Source organism: Coturnix japonica, chromosome 2 (genome assembly GCF_001577835.2).
Source record: "Coturnix japonica isolate 7356 chromosome 2, Coturnix japonica 2.1, whole genome shotgun sequence".
NCBI lineage: Eukaryota > Metazoa > Chordata > Aves > Galliformes > Phasianidae > Coturnix > Coturnix japonica.
The window spans coordinates 108574842-108583750 of NC_029517.1; the positions used below are offsets into that span (position 1 = coordinate 108574842).

At 33.5% G+C, this 8909-nt stretch overlaps 1 long non-coding RNA gene across 1 annotated transcript; it reads left to right on the forward strand.

Moving 5' to 3' along the window:
* Window positions 1-215: 215 nt before the first annotated feature.
* On the forward strand, window positions 216-4375 carry LOC116652975. Its single transcript, XR_004306256.1, has 2 exons — window positions 216-1613; window positions 4181-4375. It is a non-coding gene; the product is annotated as an uncharacterized LOC116652975 (long non-coding RNA).
* The last annotated feature ends 4534 nt before the right edge of the window (window positions 4376-8909 follow it).

Sequence of the window (8909 nt, forward strand, 5' to 3'; positions counted from 1 at the left end):
ACAGGTTGTGGTTTATATATTATTTTAATGCAGAATAAAACAATTCATAATAAAACAAGGTTCAGTTATTTCCTTGTTGTTCTTTACTGTTACTGCTACTGTATACTGTACTCAATATCTATTATGTTGTATATAAATTATCAGATTGTTTCTAAACCATATGTTTTAAACGTCTTCTAACAGCTTTAGCTGCTGTACATTTCATTTTTTCAAGTTCACCTTTATTTTTTAAGAAAAAGCACCTCAGTTTTATTGCTAATCTGACTGTTGGTTGAAGTGCATTCAGTTGATGTTGTCTAAGGCTATGTCGCACTCATTTTCTTCATTGTGTTCCTAATGTTACTGAAAAGTAGGAACACAGGACTTTTGAAAAATTAGTTCAGTGCATCAGAGAGTCATGTGTATGGAGACTCCTTTTATTGCTCCTTTATCGGAAGTATTTCCTCTATGTCATGAAAGATCATTGTCCCTCATTCATGTTCTGAATAATTTATTCTTAATTTGTTATTATCTCAGGAAAAGTTCAATGCATCTGTGTGATATATATTATATCATAGTATCCCATATGCGAAGTATGTGTGTTTGTGTACTGTTGTTCTTCCTGTCCTGCTTATATAGCATTTCACTCTGCATACATAAAATACTACATATATTATAGTTTCTTCGCTAATACAAATTATTGTTTTCTGGGATAATTGGTCTTGCCAAGGATAAGGCCATCTCATTGCACCTGAATCACTAGTAGCAAGAGCTGTTACATATTTTTCAGGAAGTCCATCAGTATAAGTATACTAATAATTTTCTACACTATACCAATAATTTAATTAGTTGTTTTTCTTATTCTTTCCCTAATTAAACTTTTCCTGGTCTTCCTTTCTTCTTCAGTGCACTATGTGTGTTGCACTATGTTTGATGTGGTATATGAAGTCATGGCAGTAGTACAATATAGTATAGACAGACTTGAGTTAAAATTATACTTGATTACATTTTTTTCAGCATCAGCCTGGAAAGAATATTTTCAGTTCAGTAGCAGCTGTAAATTAAATTCCACAAAAGGGGAGGTGGAAGAGGCCTTGCACTGTATTTTGTATTTCAACAGATATCCTGTGACTTTAACTCAAACAATTTGATTTAAAACTTAACAGTGTTCTCTCAGTACTACACTAAAGAGACTTTTATCCATAAAATTGATGAACCTAAAATTAATGTTATGAATTCTCTTGTTCTATTTTAAGAATATATGGTTGTTAGACTGATGTCTCACATCTGTGCAAAGAAAATGCTGTTTCACCACCTGCAACATCTCTCTATATTTGAAGAGATGTCTGGTTTTCTGAAGTAAGCAAAGATGTTTGATTTTCTTTACATTAACATAACCTTTGTTCTTCTCTTTTCAAGCTGAGTTCCTTGCTGTACACATGTAAATTTTATCTCTTCTTTACTTAGCACAAGAATGTCCAGTCATGGACTTCTGTATGTCATTGAACCAACTGGCTGTATACTATATTACCATGACAGAAAACAGTGCACTGGCAGCAGCTCGCAAACACACAGAATCCAGAGGCCTTCCAAGTGTCACTATAGCAAAGTTTACACAGCCTTTGGACAATAAAGTGAGTGGATAGGTTTCTACTGATGTTAAGTCTTCCAGATTAAAGGAAAGTACTGTGTACATTTGGCATAATACTAGTAATAGAAAAGACTTGTTTCTCTTATTAGAAATCTTATTTCCACTCTTGTTTGTGTGAGAGTTTATAGAACATATTTTATATTCATCTTCAATTATTTTTAGAATAATAAGATGAGCTAATTGAGCTAATTGAGCTAATGCTTGCTGTTTTTCAAGGTATTTGAAGAGACTAAGGAAAAATGAGAAGAGTAATTTACTATATATCTATTTACAAAATCTCAGCATAATTTTCAGGTTTTATTTTACTACTTTTTTTCTTTGAGATTCTGGGTTCATTATCAAAGAAAAAATAATTACTATTTTTAAAACCTAATCACTGAAATCTCCTACAAATGGTGTCGAGTAACTCTTTCCAGGGACATCCTAATTTCTTTATATTGTTTAATTTGTTTTCTATTTAAATATTTTGTATTCAGTCTGTGCTTTTTGTTTCTTTTATTATCTGGTAACATATTTGTTAGAGACAATATCTGTTTGATTTAGATAATGTATAACACCTTCTCTGTTCAAAAATGTTATGATGACTGATTTGACATTTATTATTCCTTCCCTCAAAAAAATAACAAAACACCAGAAAGCATCTTTAGTGCACTATAGATCTTTAGCTGAATTTTGAGACAGAATGCATCTATTTTTCCCCACTTGTAACATGATTCTAATGATTGCATTTATAAGCATTTACCAGTATCTATCTAAATACTTTGTTGTAGTTTATTCTGAGATACTAGTTCTTCACTAAGCTGTGTTGCTTCACAGTAAAGGGCAGGATCACCATGGTTGTGTAGTACACATGGTTTTTGAGGGGCATACTTGACAGAAGATAAGGATTTCCTTATTTATTTGGAAATCTCAGTTCTTGACTTTTAGTAACTGCTTTCACATTAAAATATGTAAAGACTTGCCACTGGGTGACTGAGACTTTACAGGTGACTATATGGTTTCAGACATAATTACAGAGTTCTATGCTATATTCTACTCAGTGATCATTCTTACATAGTTGTCACAATGTCTGCTGCTCCACTTCACAGAATCACAGAATCACAGAATCACAGAATTGTAGGGGTTGGAAGGGACCTCTAGAGATCCAACCCCCCTGCCAAAGCAGGCTCCCTACACCATGTCACACAGGTAGGCATCCAGGCGGGTCTTGAATATCTCCAGAGAAGGAGACTCCAACCCCCTCCCTGGGCAGCCTGTTCCAGTGCTCCATCACCCTCACTGTAAAGAAGTTCTTGCACACATTCATGCGGAACTTCCTATGCTGTACTTTCATCCCATTACCCTTAGTCCTGTCCCCATGCACTACTGAAAAGAGACCAGCCTCACCACTATGACTCCCACACCTCAGGTATTTATAAACCTGGATCAAGTCCCCCCTCAGCCTTCTTTTTTCAAGACTAAACAGACCCAGTTCCCTAAGTCTCTCCTCACAGGGGAGATGCTCCAGGCCCTTCACCATCTTAGTGGCCCTCCGCTGGACTCTTTCCAAGAGATCCCTGTCTTTTTTGTACTGGGGAGCCCAGAACTGGACACAGTATAACAGATGAGGCCTCACCAGGGCAGAGTAGAGGGGGAGGATCACTTCCCTCGATGTGCTAGACACGCTCTTTTTAATGCTTAATGCTCTTTTTTACTTGCTTTGCAGTCTTTCCAAAATCAGAGGGAAATGTGTTAAATTTAAATGATATGGAAATATTTTTAAAGTCTACACAACCCAGATAAGACAGCATTACTTCACGTAGTATAAATACAGAGTCTAGAAATTAATAAAAAGCTTTCTGAAAAACCCTCTGCATATCATTTGATATAAGCATGCCTTGTCCACTCATTTCCTATGTTCTCCATATATTAAACCATTATGTATTAACAATACAAATAAAATATAATAATACAAAGTATATACCAGTGTAGCCACAGTTCTACTGGTTCTATCTACTATTTAGATATCTTAGGTCCGTTTAGATAGTAAGACTTTATAATCTTGTCCCTGATGGTCATGACCAAATTTGAAAGTACACTTTCCTTTCCCCATATTTTCTGGTTCTTTTCTTCTTTCCATTACAAAAAATATATATATTCTTCAAACTGACTGGAGTTGACAACTTTTTCTTGCTATCTATTATGTTTTAGGTTTGCTCTTGATCTAGTCTAAGTTTTCTCTTTGAGCAAAAAGGTAACAGTTTGAAAGATGAGGGCAATGTAATAATTGTCTCTTTCTATGGAACTAATAGTAAAATGTGAGACTTTGAACGGTTTTTGGCTGAGATGGACTTAACTTTATTCATAGCAATAAGTACATCACTGTGCTTTTCACTTGTGGCTAGAATAGTGTTGAAAACATGCCAGTGCTTGGCTACTGATGAGTAGTGCTTGCATAAGTGGGAGCTATTGGTAGTAGGTGAATGGTTGGACTGGATGATCTTTTAGGTCTTTTCCAACCTTGGTGATTCTATAATTATATAATATCAAATCCTCCTCTTTCCATTCCAGATTCCACAAAAATGAGGACATGGTATGTGGGCAAGAGGCTGGGAAAGAATACAGCTAAAATAACTGACCCAAACTGACTAAAAGGATGCTCCATACAATATGACACCATGCTCAGCAACAAAAAGCTCAAGGAAAGGAGTAGAAAAGGAGGATATTCGTAGCTACGATATTCATCTTCCCAAGCACCATTCAGGGTAAGATCCTGTACCCCAGGAAGAATCTGAAAATCTACATGTTGAAGAGAAGAGCCAACTGAATATCACTTTTTGCTTTTCTTGTGTAGGTGGTTTCTGCCTTTTCTTTTTGAAAGTATTTTAGTTTTAGTTTTAGTTGAGATGTCATTATCTTGATCCACAAGACTTTTAGTCTTCCTTCTGTTTTGTCTCCACCAGAGACTGGAGTAAGCAAGAAGCAAAGATGAGTGTCTGTTCAATGACCAGTGTCAACCCATGACAGACTTCAAATGATCAAATTGTGGAAGTTTGTATAAGTAGCTACTTATGGATTTATTTACATATATAGAATTGTGTTGAGTTCTGTTAATTGCAGACAGTTTTTTTTCAGTGTACCACTTCCTGAAGCAAGTTGTACTGAAAATTAAAATGCATAGAAATCAGATCCAATTTTTTTCATTATGGAAAAAATAATATTTACAATCCTTTTTTTTTCTACATGAAAAATCCGAAACCTGAAAAAGGCACTCATTCACACTGTGGCTGGGAGATTCTGAACAGCATATTTTAAGCATCTAAAGCAGCCTTCCATGCATTTTTGAAATAGAAATCCAAAATTTCCCATAGGAGACATCATCAAATCAAAAGTAGGACATTAACAAATTAAACAAGTCAGACAAGACCTGAACAGTCAGACCACACACTCTAACCATCAATAAAATTCTGAGTGTATATGTATAAATCAAAATATTTATGCATACATATGTGCATTTATTATACTACCAAAAATGATTCTGTTGCATATGTTCTCTCAGGTTAATAAAATGGAAATTTGTGGGAAAGGTGAAATCTGTGTGACATATCTGTCAAAATATTAATTACAAATAAAATTCTTTATACTTTTTAACAGTAGATGTTATTTAATGCATAAGTTTTGATGTCAGCATAATTATCCCTTTGTCTTTCTCAGTTGTAAGCACTCTTCTTATTTAATCTGACAGTATTCATCCTTTTTCTCCAACTTTTTGAAATTGTATTTCTTCAGAAAAATTAACACTCTGCTGTCAAATAATTCTTTACTCTTTACTGATCTTTCCTAAATTGTCAACAGTGTCCTTTATTTGGCATAATTAGCAATATCTTATACATTGACAATCTTTAATTTCAAAGTAGAATTTAAATACTGTGTAATAATTAAAGGAAGTTTAGATTATTCTGTAAATGCCATTTGTGTTTCACATATTTACTCCTTTCATTTTTTAAAATTTTTATTTCTTCCCTCTCATTGTGTTTGGGAATTAAGAAAAAAGTCATTCATAAAGGAAGCAAAAAAAACGAATATAATTTCTTTAAAAATTTGTTCTGAACAAGCTTCTTAAGACTCACCTTGTGTATGAGTTGTTGAAAAGTTAGCACAGAAAAGCATTTTGAAGTTTTCCTAATGGTTTAGTTTGGGATAGTATACCTAAAGTTGGACTGAGCAGTTATTTTTAAAAGCAAAATGCCTACTCAGATGTGTGGTATATTATATTAGAACTTTGAATTTAATCAAGTCAAGGTAACAAATGAGTGTAATAATATTTATTTAAAAAAAAATATATATATATATATAAAAGAGGTAAACAAATATTTTTGAGCTCAAGGAAACACATTTTAGAGCTTTATTTGACAAAATGGCTCAGCACAGCTTAAAGCAGTATGAGAGGAGTTCTGAAATAGCACCTGCCTACTTATCCATTTGTATTATTGACAGAACATAGATTTGCAGTATGCAGAGTTGACAATTTCCAACCAGATGTTGAAGCACTGATCTACATGACAGGAACTGTGATCTTTAGTTGCCATGCTTAGAAAGGATGTGGACAGATTCAATGTGGTTAGGTGCAATCAGTCCTGAAATTAATGCATAAATGGAAGAGACACTTTTTCATTATTGCCTACTTTGGGGGAAACAGTGGGTGCAGTACTGTCAGAGTTCAGACTGATAGATATTGATACAAATCATTTTTATATGATCTGCCTATTTATTAAAATTGCTTTTCTGCTCTCTATATGGAAGTCTATGATTCATTACATTCTGAACTTCTCAATGTTCAGATTGCTGTTCTCATTGCAAGAAATAATGAAATGGATTCATTACTTTATTCTTAAAATATTCTGATTTATTTTAGGGTAGATTGTCTTCAGTGATTTCATATACCTACTTCTTGTCCAGTTCATTTATTTTGCTGTGGAAAGGAACACATAATACATGTTCTGAAGAGAAAAAGTTAAATAAATATTTTAAGAATAAGCAAGTACACAAACAGAAACAACAAAAAGAAGATGAGATAATATGATATGAAATGGTATAAAGCTTAAGGGTATTTTAAGTATTAGGTGAAATTTAGGATGGTTAATGTCACAACAAACACAGAGGAATTATGATTATGAGCAACTGATTGTTGCATAAGAACCTATGAAACAGAATATTTTTTAATGCAAAGTTAAGATGCAAATTTTAATGCAAAGTTTCAAATTAATACTTTGGAAAATCAGGTTCTCTTACAAGACTAAACATTTAAAAGAATGATCCAGGACACTATTCAAGTTTACTGGGAATGATAAAGTTAACTGACAGAGAAAACTTAGAATGATCTATTTCTTTGGAATAATTTTTAGATAGTAGTTGAACCTAGAGCAGCTTTTATTTGTTTGATTGAGTTTTAATTCATGAAAAGAAAAATGAAACAGCTATATTCTAGGCATAGATTTAGTTAAAACAATACAAGTAAAGTAAAAAGGAAAGACCATGATAAAGCCAATCCAGTGAACATAAGATTTCTCATAGTCCATTTGAAAGAATCATTGGTTTTGCCTTGTAATGTTTTCCAAAGCTGCTACAGCAAGAGGTCATATTTCTCCAGCATCTGCTTTCATAGAGAAGAAAGTGTAAGTTGCAACAAAATCTATTCCATGTGACAATACATTTATCATCAAGATCAGGAATGAGCAACCTCCTGAGCTGAAAATGATTTTGATACGATTTAAAACAATTAACATCTTTATTTAGAGGGAGAAAATGGATGATAACAGTGACCTCAGATTTTCAGATGATACGGCCTTCCAGAATAATATTTATTTTAACATATGTCTTTCTTTCTCCTAAAATAAGTATGAATATTCAGAAAAGCTGTATAAGATTTAATCAAGGCTGAAGGGGAATTAAATTGAGATATTTAAAAATAAACAAGGAATTTTAATTAAATTTAAGTTTCTACAAGTCATTTTAAGGCATGTGGAAACTAAGTTTACCAGACATATTTTATATGCAGAAAGTGTTTGTTAAAATTACATGGAAAATCTATTTGATAATATGTAAATGAAAATGGAATTATTGAAGCTAGATACTTTTAGTGTCTTATGTTTTCATCTACATCTCTCATTGCCTTTTTTATGTTACCCTCTTGCAAACATTTCTTGCCCCTAATATTTTTAATAACACGTTATTGCACTTACCATATAATCATCCACCCTCTTTTGTCTCCTTCAATGAATACTTATTGCAGTGCACCACACTCTGGAAAATGTCATAGAATCTTAAAAGAATTTATGTTTAAAGGTGCCTCTGGAGGTCTTGTAGTCCAATATTTGACCCAAAGCGATTCAGTAACAGTTTTCTAAAGACAGTATCCAGATGTGTTTTGAATACCTACAGATTCCAGTTTCTCTGACCACATTCACAGACATGAAAAAAATTCCTTACTACTACTCCACATTCTCCATAATAAGCATTTTTTCTGGTTTTCGTTCTCCTAATACTATGCAATCTAAAGAAGACTTTTCACCTTCTCCATACCGTTCAACTAGCAGAAAAGTATCCTGATGAATGTCTGAAAAGACTTGACCTCCTAAATCTGAATTAACTCTTAACTCAGCTTATCTTCTCTTGTTGTGTAACCCTAATCATTTTATTGCCCTGTATTAGATGTGCAATGCTCTTCTCTTACTGGAAAGTTCATAGTGCTCCATATTTGACTTTACAAGTGTGAAAAATTAGGGGAAATAATGCAATACTTTACCTGAAGGCAGCGTCCTTGTTAATCCAGCCCAGAATACTGGCATTTTTTGTTGGAGGTACACATTGCTATTTCATATTCAACTTCTACTAACCAGATCACTCTGAGTATTTTCTACTTTTCTGCAAAAAGCTCATTTTTGCACTTGATTTTCCTGAATGTGATGATGGTTCTCTAAGCCCCTCTCTCCAGGCTGTCAAGGTCCTCCAGAACAGCAGCTCTACACTCCAGTAGAATGATTAATACAAAATTTTGAGTAGGATGTTTAAATGTAGAGAGAAATATTCTACAGTCTATAATTAATAGTTTCCTTGATCATTTTACACAGAGGTCTGGTTCTATTTGTTCATTTCTGCCACTATGAAAGCAGATCATTAAACAGAGATGTTTATGTCTCTTTTGACTCCAGATTGGTTCTTTAAATATAGAGTTTGTTTTGTCTAGTAGGCCAAAGGCCTAATCAGGGGCTCATTTGTTATTGCTGTGGATGGAGAAGCA